This window comes from Carassius carassius, chromosome 1, assembly GCF_963082965.1.
Source record: "Carassius carassius chromosome 1, fCarCar2.1, whole genome shotgun sequence".
Classification (NCBI taxonomy): Eukaryota; Metazoa; Chordata; class Actinopteri; order Cypriniformes; family Cyprinidae; genus Carassius; species Carassius carassius.
The window spans coordinates 49,389,259-49,405,825 of record NC_081755.1 but is presented as its reverse complement, the minus strand read 5'-3'; the positions used below and the strand labels follow the sequence as shown (position 1 = coordinate 49,405,825).

General features: G+C 36.8%; 2 protein-coding genes across 3 annotated transcripts in view; one reads left to right on the top strand and one right to left on the bottom strand.

Annotated features, from left to right (window-relative positions):
• Nucleotides 1–16,567, top strand: part of LOC132159925 (gastrula zinc finger protein XlCGF57.1-like) — a 486,703-nt gene that overhangs the window by 59,814 nt on the left and 410,322 nt on the right. The window lies entirely within an intron of this gene.
• Nucleotides 1–16,567, bottom strand: part of LOC132094578 (zinc finger protein 239-like) — a 102,568-nt gene that overhangs the window by 23,916 nt on the left and 62,085 nt on the right. The window lies entirely within an intron of this gene.

The following is a 16,567-nucleotide window of genomic DNA, read 5'->3' as shown; positions in this document are numbered from 1 at the left end:
TGCATTTAGTTAGTAAACAAAGTTCAATGCCAGTCTCTGACATGTGAAACATTGCTAAATATTAACTGTTTTGTGTTTACAGTTTGAGCGCACGTGTACACATAAATGTACAAGATTTCACGGGTAGCAGATATAGAGAGGGAGTGAAGAAGGGGAAGAAGGGGAAAGGGTAATACATAATTTTAAGATGCACTTGTTACACGTCACTTGTACTTAGTTTTATAAAAACAATAAAGTATGCATAATTACAGTTACCCTATCTGTATAGTATGTACATGTAGTTAATTAATATTATTTAGTCTACTTAAATGTATAATTTACACTGTAACCCAGACAGCAAGCAGTCCAGAATAGTGCAGCGTTTCCTTTTTTCTTTCTTTTTTTTATTAACCAAAAAACATAAATATACAATAATAAACAGAAATTTACACATTAATGCACAGAAATAAAACATGCCAGATTGTACAAACCATTGATTGATTCATCAAAAAACTGATTATTCTTTAAAAATATGGCAAGTCTCCCCTGCTTTTTTATTTATAATGTACTCCAAACTGGTGCAGTATAGTCTTTTGTCTCCTGAAGAAAGTGAATAAAAGTTGGCTTGGATCCTTACCATTTCTTCTTGTGTATATGAAATTTTCCCAAAATAATAAACAGTTGTACAATAAAATTTAAGTTATTATTATTATTGTTATTTTCATTGGAATAATACGTACATATATCAAAGTGATTAATTTAAATATAACATTTGTTTTCCTTCTAATGAAATTTTCCACATCCACCTTAAAAATGTTTGTGTACTGTATATACAATTACAAAACAGATGGACAATAGATTATTTTTCCATTGAGCAAAACTCGAATAATCAATCTCTAATTTAAATCTCTCTAGCACACTTTTAACTGGATATATAGCCTACTTTGTAAAATTTTAAATGTAACCTCTTTTACTGTATTATTTAAACCAGGGGTCTCCAACCTTTTTGTGAGTGAGGGCTCCCTGAAGGGATAAAATAGTCTTGAGGGCTACTTGTTTGATATAGGTACACACGCACACACACACACACACACACACACACACACACACACACACACACAGTTTCAAGTTTTGAAAAATACAACAACAAACAGTAATATTGTCAAATATTATGACTATTGAATATATAATTACCGTATATACCCGAATATAAGACAAGTTTTTTTGTCCTAAAAATAGGCGTTTTTGTCCTAAAAAATGTGGGGTCGTCTTATATTCGCGATATAGACAAAATCACGGGGGGAAAGGGAGAAAGAACAACGGCATAAATATGAAATGGTGACTGAATGATATACTTTACATACTTGCATGTAAAATTAGAAAAGCAACATAATATCTGTGTTTAACTAAATTAAAACGCTGCTCCTCTGCCGCGCGATACGCAGAGAGAACAAGAGAGGTGCGCGCACGAGACGCAGAGCGAGCGAGAGAGAGAGACAGAGAGGTGCGCGCGCGCGAGACGAAGAGCGAGCGAGAGAGAGAGAGAGACAGAGAGGTGCGCGCGCGCGAGACGAAGAGCGAGCGAGAGAGAGACAGAGAGGTGCGCGCGCGCGAGACGAAGAGAGAGAGAGAGAGGTGCGCGCACGAGACGCAGAGAGAGAGAGAGAGAGAGACGTGCAGATTCTAAATATTTTAAATTATTGAATTATTTTATTATGTTTTAATGATATATGAAATGTCACCAATAGTTATTTTCTCATTTTATAACATTATCATAAAAAAAATGAAAGATTACAATTCAGGCTATTTATAGAACGTGCTCGGCGGGCGACTCAGAGACTCCACGCGGGCTACCAGGTGCCCGCGGGCACCACGTTGGAGACCACTGATTTAAACAGTATGCTTCAGAAATACACCGGTTTTTTTCCAGTTTATATTCCTAAATACATTGGTCCACAACAAGCTTTTAAAAACACTTTTAAGCTTTTGTTTCACCAGTTATAATATTCCTAATATGTTTATTTGTACACCTATGTTTCGAAATATCAATATCTCCTATAAACATGCTGCCTTTAAATATTGCCTTAGAGGAATCACTTCCACAAGCTCTTAGAAAATGTATAACTTGTTGAGGTATGGCATCAAGTACAACAGCATACTCTTTTGGCGTTACTGAGAATTCACTATAAGATAAAAAAATACCATTTGAATTTAAGAGTTGTCTAACTAACACAATATTATTATTTTCATACCAACTATTATAGAAGAGAGATCTATTTTTATATTGAACGGACCTATTATTCCAAATAATGTATTTATTTGTGGATTGCACAGCGTTTCCACAGTGGATCCTGAAGCTCAGCTGCGCGTCACTAAAACACGCCCTTTACAACAACGTCATGCAACCTCATCACTTCGCCGACAAAGAGAAGTTATCAGAAAACTAATAAGAAATAAATCACTGGAACATGCACGATCAAAAAAACGAACATGATAAAAGCGGCCGTGTGTTTGCATGCTTTGTTAAATATTTAAATTCAAAAGCCTCGATGTTTTACAATAGAATTAGTGATACATTGATCATAATGAATTAATTTAGTAGGACTCAAATTAATCACACAAATGTATTTATATTTTATTTATTTATTTTTAACGCTTATGAAAATAGCCTGCTTATTCAGTCGAGTCTGTTTCTGTTGCCTATAGGCTACGTCACATTTAGAATGAATGATAATGTCTATTTTTATAAAAGCTCCCGAACAAAAAACATAATGTGTTTTAATGATAGGCACAAGGAGCTAAACTCTCGAGAAGAGACGGATAAAATATGTTAGTAAATAAATACACAATTGTGATAGAGAATAAGAAGCTTACGTCTGATTTCTTCAAGTGGTCATATTTATCATGTTTACTGTGGTAATGTTAATGCCCATCGTGCATAGTCTTTTACATCGCTTATAAATATTTCTGCCTTGTTTAGTGATTATAATCCACATCGGATTAAGTTATTCCAAACACTCGCTAATGACTGAAAGTGAGTTTTGAGAACATATTTAATAAAGTTTTTAATGCTGGTGTTCTAGCTGTTAGCTTTCTGAAATGATCCACAGTGCAGACGCTTTCTATTTTTATAAAAGCTCCCGAACAAAAAGCATTATTATATTTTTGATGACATATGCTACGTGGAGCTAAACTCTTGAGACGAGACTAATCACAGATAAAATAAATACACAATTGTGATAGAGAATAAGAAGCTGACAGCTGATTTCTTCAAGTGGTCACATTTACCATGTTTACTATGGTAATGTTAATGTTTAGCGTGCATAGTCGTTTGCATCATTAATACATATTTCTGCCTTGTTTAGTGATTATAATCCACATCGGATCAAGTTATTTCAAACACTCGCTGCTGACTGAAAGTGAGTTTTGAGCTCAACTTATTAAAAAAAGTCTTTATGCTGGTGTTAAAGCTGTTATCTTTCTGAAATGATCCGCGCTGAGCTAGAGACGGAGAAACTCCGCCTTCGTTCATAACCCCTCCTCTAGCCCCAGCTGGCCCGCTTGAGATGGGACAAAAAACCCTGGCCGTTGGCCCCGAGGAAGCCCCGACGAGGCACGATCAACCACCGGAAGTGACCGTGGAAACACGACTGGCCCTGGCATGCACTAGCACGCCCGCTATTAGACCGACAGTGGAAACACGGTAAGTAATACATTTCGAAATACTATTGTTTGAGGTAAAGAGACATAAGACTAGAGAGAAAGCACAGATGGGAGGAGGGAGAAAAACAAGGAGAAAGAAAAGGGAGGGCAGGAATAAGAAAGAAGACGAGAACACTCACACCCAACTTTAAAAGGAAACATCTGTGGAAGAGAGCGAGTAAGAAGGGGGGAGGGGTAGCAAAGAGGCAAACTCACAATAACTTCGGACAGAGATCATGATAAAATCTAACAGACACCTTAAAAACGAAGTGTAACCGGACCAAGGAAGAGGGAACACAGAAGGGAGGAGGGAAAAAAAGACAAACTCACAAAAACATTTAGCAGAGGGCGTACGAGACATAATCTAACAGAAGTTACCCTGCCTCAGGGTTAACTTCTCCAATCTTTACAGTTCTTTACAGTCCAAAACAAGCTCCATTGTGTATGTGTTTGCATTTACTTGTTTAAAATAAATATCTTGAATTGAACGTATCTTCATCAAACGGATTTGTTTGTATTCTGAAGTTCTGCTCTTTTTTACATCCTTTTCCTGATGTGTTTGCTGCATTTGCTATTTTTTGGGGCATAGAAATAGTCATAAGACATACTGCCATATTAGGAAATTTTAGCTCTCGCTCAATATTTCACTTCTTATTGACAACATATATATCAGCAACACATAACCAATAGAACGGAACGTAGATTGAACTGCACCACTTGTGTCTGTTTCATTCCGGGCTCCTGGGTACCTGTCTCCTCTGCTCAATAACCCAACCGGTTAATCAGATAATCACTTCAGATCACTGCAATTACTTAAAGTACATTTATTTTAAAGTTGATGCTTTCAACTACAACTTTACATTGCATTACTTAAATTCTTTTCTGCACTCCTGGTTGTCCACCTATGTTTGAATAAAAAAGCAGAATGATGTTAGGATTAGCGATTAAAAAGGATTTGTGAACTAGCATACTACATATATAGACAAACAGACAAATGTTTGGATGTGTCTAAATATAATAAACAATAAACAGACTCTGTAACTGATATATTTGTGACTGTGGTAGATCAGATCATCCCACACAAATCACCATCACTGAAGCTCCTCCCACATCAGTCACATCATCAGTGAAGCTCCTCCCACATCAGGCACATCATCAGTGAAGCTCCTCCCACTTCAGTCACATCATCAGTGAAGCTCCTCCCACAGCAATAAATGCTGGAATATCTCCTTCAGTTTACAAGTGAAGACAAGTGAAGGCATCAAATCATCAGGAAGAGATGAAATCTGTAAAGACTGAGTTTATTACAGAGGAAAGAGAGGAGATGAGCGATCCAGAGCCCTGCAGAATCAAACACACTGAAGATACTCAAGAACAAACAGGTTGGTGCTTATTCTTTTATTTTTAATACTGAAGAACATTAATGTTATTAAAATTCAAGGTCTTTATATGTATATGAGTATAAATGATATATATATATATATATATATATTATTGTTTTTTACTATTTATTTATTTAATTTTTATCAATAAACACCAATCTATATCAAGTGAACGATACTTTCCATTATGGCTGATATTAGTATTGTAAGTGTGACTTAAGCAAAATCTGATTTATAGTTACCAGTGGTGTTATGTCACAAAGTAAAAATACTTTGTTTGAGTACTGAAGTAATTTTGGGAGTATCTGTACTTTACTTGAGTTTTTATATTTCAGCCAACTTTTACTCCACTACATTTCCTAAATAAAATGTATACTTTTACTCCGATACATTTCTCCGAAGTATATTCGTTACTACAAAATAGTTAGAAGAACAGAGACTGTAGGAAAGCAGGTTTGAGGAATCAGTGGTCTGGTGTTTGCAAGTTAGACTGAAAACACCTTTGCTCATGTGCAAAGTGATTACATTTCCCACTTAAGTCGAGTCTGGGGTGTGCGATATACAGCATTGACTGCGATAACATGGTAAGTGTTGTTGTAATGATGTACAATTTGATATTATCAAGAAGTCTATTATTACTGAATCATACAGAGAGTGCATGCACACTGATTTATTAGTGTATTAAAACTCAAAACTTCTAAATTGTAGACAGCAAAAATGCTTCTGTATGCTTTCTATATTTATGTAATTTCATTTAGGCCTAGTTAACTTCATCTGTATCAAACAAAGAGTACCGTTTTTCTGCAGATGCATGAACACATTTAATAATCATTTTATACAAGTTCAGTAAAGCAATAAATGACTTATTTAGACAATATTGCTTGTTTTTGCTCAGTTTTTCTTATGAAAATAGTTCCAAAAAAAGATCACAGCACACTGTTTTGCAACTCTGAGCAATGGACAGTGTTTAGTTCTTGAATGAATCAGCTTTTTGAACGAATCGGTTGAATAAATGATTCAACTTTTTTTTTCATGTTTTACATTTTTTCAAATATCATTCATTCAAATGCATTCAACGTTTTATGTAAAAAAAAAACATTTGGTTCATTTATACATCTGTAACTGCAGTTTAAATGCATCCATGTCCAAAAATAACAAAATGGAAGAAATAGTTGCTACTCAAGCTATATATATATATATATATATATATATATATATATATATATATATATATGCTTCTTTTACATTTTGCATTTACTTTTACTTTCTATTACTTAAAAAACACTTTTAGTACTTAAGTATAATAAATATCACATACTTTAAGATTTTTACTCAAGTAATATTCTAAACAGTGACTTTAACTTATACCAAAGTCATTTTCTGGTAAGATATCTGTACTTTTACTTGATTATGACTTTCAGGTACTTTATACACCACTGATAGTTCCCGGTAAGTAGTACAGGTGCATGTCAAAAAAAAATGTAATATCATGGAGAAGTTTTTTTTTTTTTTTTTTAATTTCATTCAAAAAAGCTAATGTTCTTATATTCTAGATTCATTGCACACAAACTGAAATATTTCAAGAGTTTTTTGTTTTAATTCTGATGGCTACGGCTTACAACTTAGGAAAATAAAAAAATTCAGTATCTCAATTTTTTTTTTTTTCTCAAAGATCAATTAAAAAAAAACATTCAGGATCTCCAAAGCAGGTTTAATTACCCACATGGAAAAAACCTATATAAACATATATGTTTCAATATAGGTTTTGAGATAGGTTTTTAATATATCTGACATATATAAAATGTCAGATACCATTATGCACACATATATTTACACGTATATGTACACATATGCACACATATATGTACACATATGCACACATATATTTACACATATATGTGCATACATATACCTATATGTTCACCTATAATAGTAAAATTAAAATCCATAGCTGCTAGGCAACATAAATAAAAGTCCAAAATGTAGAAATGTACATTATTTATTTACTCAAGATCAATCAAATAGTACAAAACAAAAATATAGTACAAGAACAAAAATAAGACAAAAAACCTGCTAGGCAACATAAATAAAAGTCCAAAATATAGAAATGTACATTATGTATTTACAAGAACAATCAAATAGTACAAGAACAAAAATAAGACAAAAAACAGAACAGAAAAAAAATTATAATTTATTATTCTTTGAAGGTCTGTCATGACGCGCCTCATCATCCTCTTCCTTCCTGCACTATCCAATGACGTTTGATAGGGTGTCCGAGATTTTTTTTTAGCGGATAGGCATTTTCCTCCACACGGATCTGACGTTTTGTAAGAGTGAAACCGATGTTTTGAAGCCGGGTCCCAGAGTGGATATAATTGAAAACGCTGCCTTTGCGTTTCGTCTCGACGGCGAATCCATACATTTTCTGAAAATATGGCGTCATCAGCCCACGTCTCGCCCCTAGTCAAACACCACTACATCACGTAACAGCAACAAAAACATGAACAAACACTGAACGTTAACATTAACACGGATTAATAAATGTATTGTTCCATGTTCGTTTGTGTACCACGCGCAGCAAATCCATGTCTTCTTCTCCGTTTTAAGTGTATCTCTCTGGCAGAATTACAGCGCCACATGCTGGTCTGGCATGTATACTACATCGGTTTCGTGTGGACGCGAATATTTCTTGAGACGAGGGGAAAAAAGATCGGGGGTCCGTCTCCGTGTGGACGGGGCCGAAAAAGTAACGGGTGCTTATGGTTATGGATAGAAATGTAGCGGAGTAAAGAGTACAATATTTGCCTCTCAAATGTAGTTGAGTAAAGTCATGATTACTCCCCAAAAATGATACTCGAGTAAAGTACAGATCCCTCAAAATTGTACTTAAGTACTGTACTCAAGTAAATGTACTCCGTTACTGTCCGGCTCTGTATATCATGTTAATATATTGCCATAGTTAAATTCCATAACATGCCAATTACATGTGATACCGATTTCACATGTTCACACATACATAAGTTCTTGCATAATTTTTTTTAGTTAATTCTTAGTTTTTGCCTTGATAATAGAAAATATGAGCTAGGAATCATGTATGACAGTCAAAAATGGTATATATGCTACAAAATGACCAGATCCTGCCATTAGCTCTATAGAAGACATATCTTGTATGTATAGGGCTTATATGTGGATATGAAGAAGCAATACAGGAGACCTATATTTCCTGTATATGCACATATATGCACCTCATTTTGCCTAGATGTGGCATATATGCAGCATATAACAAGCAGTGTTGGGAAGGTTACTTTGGAAATGTAATAGGTTACAGATTACAAGTTACCCTGTTTAAAATGTAATAGTAGTGTAACTTTTTCAATTATTTTATTAAAGTAATGTAACTAATTACTTTTGAGTACTTTTTGATTACTTTTCTAAATTTGTGAAAATTAAAGAATAATAAATGAAAGCATATACATCAACTTAAATACAGTTATCTAATAAGCATGTGACGTATTCTGTGTAATAAACTCCTGAAACATTGGTGTTTTTTTTAAACTGCTGTCTCTGTACATGATGATAGTTTTCTCAAAATAAGTAAAATGCACATGAAGTGACACAGAGCAGTTCTAGAAATTGTGTTTATGTGCTCGTGTACTCCTATATTGAGGCAGCAGAGGTTGAAAACACTGCAAGCTTCAGTAGGCCTATGTGTAGTAAATGAAACCATGTCTTTGCCATTAATTTACAGGAGGGGCGGACTGGGAAAGAAATTCAGACTGGAAAATTCAAACTCATACAAACAAATTCATGGACAAACCTATGTTTTTGTATGGACCTGACATAAAAAAAGGTTTAAATCTTTAATTTGGGGACATGCAAAATAATTAAAAGTTTTGCAAGCCTCCTGAACTGCACCTTCACTTCCATTTTTCTCTTCAGTCTCTTTATTTTGCCCTGTTATCCATCTCTCTCATGACTTTAATACTCAAGATTAAACAAAACTATACTTTACAATACAATACTCTACAATACTACAATATCTTTATAGAAAAATCCTAATACTGTACACGAGTCATGTTTTTCCCTTACAAAAATTAACCTTGCTTTTATTAGCCTATATAAAAGTAAAATAACCTTGTTTTTTTTGCAAATGGATTTGTATTTATTTTTAAATAAATAAATTTGTAAAATAATTTTACATTTTTGGTTACCACATTTAAACAATAGTAACCATTTTCTCTGGATTTATAGTTAAATATTAAAATGTAAATTTTCGTAAGGGTTGTGTTGTTGTCTGTCGTAGCTCCCCCTAAACCTATAAAAAAAAAATCTGAATTTTTTTCAGCTAAATTACTACTGTAACATTACTACAGATAATAATGATGTACTTTATATAGTATTTTGAGTGATGACTGATGAGCAACGTGCTGCTGCTTGATTAAATAAATAAAAAAAAACAAAGACAAAAAAGCATCTTTACAGATGAAACTGACCTGAAACCCTGAACAGTAGTTCTGCTTCTCTGCTCCAGCAGTCCACTCTATTCTTTCTTTCTTTCTCTTTCTCTTTCTCTTTCTCTTTCTCTTTCTCTTTCTCTTTCTCTTTCTCTTTCTCTTTCTCTCTCTCTCGCATTGATTACTCTGAGTCTGATCCAAACCGTTTGGTGGAGGCGCGGAGAGCGCGCGAGTCACGACTAACACTTCATCACTTATTAGAGATTTAATTATCAAATGGCGGATTCGCAAATGATCGCTTTAGTACATTCGGCAGGCAATTATACAATAATGATATTAAATAGTGGGGCAAAATCGGCTGCCAGGCCGCCGGGAATTGTCCCGGTTCTCCCGGTGTCCAGTCCGCGCCTGATTTCCACAGACACGCAGAATGTGCAAGTCATATATTGCATTTTTGGGGCTTAATATTCACAGACACTAGTCGATGTCATGTTTTGATTCAAGTGTACTGACCTACTTTTGATTTAGTCATCCAAAATGTGGGATATTCCGTCCGCGTTAGGCATTTCGTTTTTATGACTGGATTCTACGAACCAGACTGTATTTCCGCATCCCGGACATTATTAGGGCGGTATGTCTCAGAATAGTCAGTGCAATTTGGCAAAGAAATCAGTTAAATCTGTATGTGGATGTGTGTAAATATTCAAATGTAATCCCCTTTGTAATCGTTAAAAATTTCATAAGTAACTGTAATTTAATTACTCATTTTTTCGTAGTAACTGTAACTAATTACAGTTACAATAATTTTGTAATTAAATTACGTAACGCCGTTACATGTAACTAGTTACTCCCCAACACTGATAACAAGTCGAAACTAATCGCCAGAAGTGCTTCCGGCTTTGCTACCGTTTGGACGTTCTAGCTTACTGCTCTGCGCTTTGCTTCTTATTTCTGTACTTTTCTCTGATTTTTCTAAGATTTGTACTTCAGCAGATCAGCACAGTGCTCAAACAACAGATTTTTGGCACAAACGCTAAAACTAAAAACATTGGGACTGGAATAATACAACATTATTATATTACATTATTGCCTCCCACTGCCAGCAGCTTACATTCCAGAGAGGGGAAAACATCTGCCTACATTCAAACAGAAGAGACAGAAAATGCCTCCTGTTGGATCTACTTGTTGCATGAACTGCTGCAAACTTCTACAAAGGATTGTGATTCTTGAAACAAAGTTACTTTCTGGACTTCCAAAACAGACGGAACACTCAGCAGACCGTAGTCATGGACCCCCTCAGCATACAGCCGGTGAGTCCCATGAATCTTCTGAATCTCAACAGTTTATACCAAGTGTAGAGGAACAAGCCGAAACTGATCGCCACACTAATAGATGGCACAAACAGGGAGCGAGACCCAAAGGAACACAAGATATCAGATTGTCACGAGTTTCTCGTATTGCTGCCATAGTTTCCTCTACCCCAGATTCGACTATGACAAGGCTTGTAAATACTGGTATTCTACCACCCCCTATACATTTGGAGAACAGATTTGAAGCATTAATAAATGTGGGTGAGGAATCCCTAAATGTGATTAAACATGGATCGGATCAGCCAGCAGCTAGCACCGCTACTAACAGGCGCTCAAGGTCGAGCAGACAACGGCATTCAGCTCAGAGCGCAGCCAGGCCAAGGACTCTGATAGTGGGTGACTCTGTTATCAGAAACATTAGTAGCAGGACTACAACAACATGCTGCCTTCCTCAAGCTACGGTCTCTGATGTGAACAAGGAACTTCATAACATTCTGATGAAGCACAAGACTGCAAATCGAATCATCATCCATGTGGGAAAGAATGATATTCGGAAAGAGCAGTCAGAACTCCTCAAGAAGGACTTCAGTGAACTCTTTGAAACACTTCAAAGACTCAAAGTTCAGTCGTTCATCAGTGGACCACTCCCAGCAAGGGGAACAAATATGTTTTCACGGTTGCTTGGGCTGAACACATGGCTACAAAGATCTTGTAATATAAAAGGAGTGAATTTCATTGACAACTTCAATCTTTTCTGGGGCCATAGACAATTGTTTAAACCGGATGGCCTCCACCCAAACAAACTTGGTGCAAGAGTGTTTAAGGACAATATCTACTTCTCCCTCCATCATCCTTCAGCAGAGTGTGTCAATCCATTCAGCACACACACACCGGGTCCGAGTCATTATGTGGTCGACATATCCCACAAGGACACTGATAACTCCATGCAGCCAAATCAAGCACTGCTGATGGACACTATCCCTGCTGAGCCCTGCCCACAGAGCTCCTCACAGACTGACAAGATTCACCACCCAAGGACGACTTTCTGGAAAACAGCCAGGGAAGCCAGAACAACACATCACAGCCACCAGAAACACAGCCCATCTCACCAGACACATTATCCCTCTCTCCAGCATCTCCACTTCTGTGCTTCTCACAGAAAATGGAGGAATTGGTGTATGTTGGGACTAAACTCTCCCACTCATTCGCTGCTAGCCCGCAGATATCAACAAAAAAACGGCGGGCCCCCCAACCACCAAAGCCTGTGGTCCCTGCTCCTGCGAGAGCTTTTCGACCACTGCCACAACGCCAGGGCTCAAACGCTCTATCTGCTGAAGGTGAACCAAAAACAACTGATAGCAGCTCTCAGTGATATGTGTCGAGTCCCCGCTATAATAGCAGCAACATTCACAAATATTTACAGAACAAGCGGGAACCCAGTGTGCCTGTAGCTTTCTCTATTTTAGTTTTATCACGTGATAGAAAGTCTAAGGCCTTCTCAAGCCTAAGGGCAAACTCATCTAATCTGCGGCCTATTATGCATCAAACTAAGATTGATGTAAAGACACAAAGCACAGCCATCAAGTTAGCATCTTTAAACATTCGCTCACTAAAAAATAAATCATTTCTAATCAATGACTTTATAACCAAAAAACAATCTGGATTTTATGTTTCTAAATGAAACATGGCTAGAATACAGCTGCAGTGCAACAGTCCTAAATGTAAATGTAAATGAAGCAGCCCCTCCTAACTTCACTTACACGAGTGTCTGCAGGACTGTTAGGAGAGGTGGGGGTGTAGATGCTCTATTTAAAGATGTCTATCAATGCAAGCAAGTGTCATTTGGTCAGTACCTGTCTTTCGAATATCTAGGGATTGTGCTGAAAGGTGCCCCACACATTCTGTTTATTAATATTTACAGGCATCCAAAATACTCTCCAGCCTTTGTTGAAGAGTTCACAGAAATTGTATCAATGATTTCCTCAGAGTTTGACTGTTTTGCAATTGCAGGGGATTTTAATATTCACATAGATAATGCAGAAAACAAAACTACAAAATAAATGATAACGGTTCTAAACACTTTTGACTTGACTCAGCATGTGCATGGACCCACAAACAAAGGTGGACACACTCTGGATCTAATCATCAGTGAAAGTAAAAAAAAAGTGACATGACATTCAGCCAAGTATGGTGACCCATACTCAGAATTCGTGCTCTGCATTTAACCCATCCAAAGTGCACACACACACACTGTGAACACACACCCGGAGCAGTGGGCAGCCATTTTTTATGCTGCAGCACCCGGGGAGCAGTTGGGGGTTTGGTGCCTTGCTCAAGGGCACCTAAGTCATGGTATTGAGGGTGGAGAGAGAACTGTACATGCACTCCCCCCACCCACAATTCCCGCCAGCCCTTTCGATTGTCAGTCCGACTCTCTAACCATTAGGCCATGACTTCCCACAGTAGGGGTCTAAACATTTCATCCATTGTTAATAAGGACATAGCACTATCTGATCACTTCTGTATTTTCTTTGATATGTTGATGTCTGCTACCACTGAATCTAGATCTGTCTCTGTCAGAAGGAGATGCATAAATGAGAACACAAGTGTACTATTTATAGAGGCTATATCTTTAACACCAAGCATTTCTGCAGACTCTGTTGATATTCTCCTTGATTCCTTCAACTCAAAAGTTAAGAATGTTATTGATGATATTGCACCAATAATAGTCAGTAAGAAAACAGACAGAAATCAGTTTGGAGAAGATCAACAGCAGTTCAGACAATGAAAAGACAATGCAGAAAAGCCGAGCGGATGTGGAGGAAGATGAAATTTGAAATTCACTATAGCATCTATAAAGACAGCCTTCATGATTTTAATGTGAAACTAGCCACAGCTAGACAGAATTTCTTCTCAAGCCTTATAAACAGTAACTTAAATAACACTCGTACTCTTTTTGCCACTGTTGAGAGACTGACAACCCCCCAAGTCAGATTCCCAGTGAAATGCTATCAGACAGCAAATGCAATGAGTTTGCTTCTTTCTTTTCTGAGAAGATCATCAATATCAGGAAGGCGATTAGCACATCCTCAAGTAATGCAGAGGTCAGACAGATTCGGCCACAATATCAAAAAGATACTATGTCTATTTTTGAAACAATTGATAGTAAAATTCTGGAAGACATAGTGCAGCACCTAAAATCGTCAACCTGTTGTCTTGACACACTTCCCACACCTTTTTTCAAAAGTGTGCTTGACTGCTTAAAAGCAGATCTCTTAGAAGAGGTGAATGCCTCACTTCTTTCTGGGACATTTCCAAACTCCCTAAAAACTGCAGTTGTTAAGCCCCTCCTGAAAAAGACCAATCTTGATAACACAATTTTGAGCAATTATAGACCAATATCTAATCTTTCTTTTATAGGCAAAATTATAGAAAAGGTAATTTTTAATCAGATGAACAAATACTTAAACTCAAAAGGATACTTGGACAATTTTCAATCTGGTTTCCGACCGCATCACAGCACAGAGACAGCACTCATTAAGATAATAAATGATATTCGCTTAAATTGTGACTGGCAAAATATCGGTGCTGGTATTGCTAGATCTCAATGCTGCGTTTGACACTGTCGATCATAACATACTACTAGAGAGACTGGAAAACTGGGTCGGGCTTTCTGGGATGGTACTCAAATGGTTCAGATCATACTTAGAAGGGAGAGGCTATTATGTGAGTATAGGAAAGCATAAGTCTAAGTGAACGTCCATGACATGCGGAGTCCCACAAGGCTCAGTTCTTGCACCGCTCTTGTTTAGCCTGTATAGGCTCCCACTAAGTCAAATGATGAGAAAGAACCAAATTGCCTATCACAGCTATGCTGATGATACCCAGATTTACCTAGCCTTATCTCCAAATGACTACAGCCCCATTGACTCCCTCTGCCAATGCATTGATGAAATTAATAGTTGGATGTGCCAGAACTATCTTCAGTTAAACAAGGAAAAAACTGAAGTCATTGCATTTGGAAACAAAGATGAAGTGTTCAAGTTGAATGCATACCTTGACTCTAGGGGTCAAACAACTACAAATCAAGTCAGGAGACAGACCTTAGTTTCAGTAGTCATGTCAAAGCAGTAACTAAATCAGCATACTATCATTTAAAAAACATTGCAAGAATTAGATGTTTTGTTTCCAGTCAAGACTTGGAGAAACTTGTTCATGCCTTCATCACCAGCAGGGTGGACTATTGTAATGGGCTCCTCACCGGCCTTCCTAAAAAGACCATTAGACAGCTGCAGCTCATCCAGAAGGCTGCTGCCAGGATTCTGACTAGAACCAGAAAATCTGAGCATATCACACCAGTCCTCAGGTCCTTACACTGGCTTCCAGTTACATTTAGGATTGATTTTAAAGTACTTTTACTCGTATATAAGTCACTAAATGACCTAGGACCGAAATATATTGCAGATATGTTCACTGAATATAAACCTAACAGAGCACTCAGATCACTAGGATCAAGTCAGTTAGAAATACCAAGGGTTCATACAAAACGAGGGGAGTCCGCCTTTAGTTACTATGCCGCCCGCAGCTGGAATCAGCTTCCAGAAGAGATCAGATGTGCTAAAACACTAGTCACATTTAAATCTAGACTCAAAACCCATCTGTTTAGCTGTGCATTTATTGAATGAGCACTGTGCAATGTCCGAACAGATTGCACTATATTTTCACTGTTTTATTTTATTTTTTTATATTTTTTTATGTAAAATCATTTTCTAACTGTTTTTAAATGTTTTAATTTTTTTAAAAGTTTTAAAATTGCTTGTTTTATTTTTGTTATTATTTTTCTTCATGATTATTTTACTTTCATTTATGTAAAGCACTTTGAATTACCATTGTGTATGAAATGTGCTATATAAATAAACTTGCCTAGCCTATATACATGCATATATGCAGCATATATGTGCATATGCACTGCATATAGTTTTCATATATGCGCATATATCCACATATAGGTTCTTTCCATGTGGGTTTGTACTCAATACTTGGTTGGGGCTCCTTTTGCAAGAATTACAGCTTCAATGCGGAGTGGCGTGAAGCCGATCAGCCTGCGGCACTGCTGAGGTGTTATTGAAGCCCAGACTGCTTTGATAGCAGCCTTCAGCTCCTCTGTATTGTTTGTCAGATGACACTTATCTTCCTCTTCACAATACCCCATAGACTCTCTGTGAGGTTCAGGTCAGGTGAGTTGGCTGGCCAATCAAGCTCCTTAATATCATGGTCAGCAAACCACTTTGAGGTGGTTTTGGCACTGTGCAAAGTCCTGCTGCAAAATGAAATCAGCATCTCCATAAAGCTTGTCAGCAGATGGAAGCATAAAGTGCTCCAAAATCTCCTGGTAGATGGCTGTATTAACTTTGGACTTGATAAAACACAATTGACCAACACCAGTCATCATGGCACCCCAAATCATCACATCAGGGGGCAGCTGTGGGCTAATGGTTAGAGAGCCGCAAACTCTATTGTGTCCAATGAATCTAGAATATAAGAAAAGTTTGCATTTTTAATTAAAATTAAATATAACTTAACAGTGTTGATGAATGCATTCATGTTGTAGAAAGAGTCCAAGTGCTCTATTTTTAAAAAGAGGAATATCATGTTATAAGTAACAGCATTGAGTGAAACATGTAGGACACAAAAAATGGAAATAAAAATTGTTAATTTAAAACTAGTTAAAGCAGCAGTC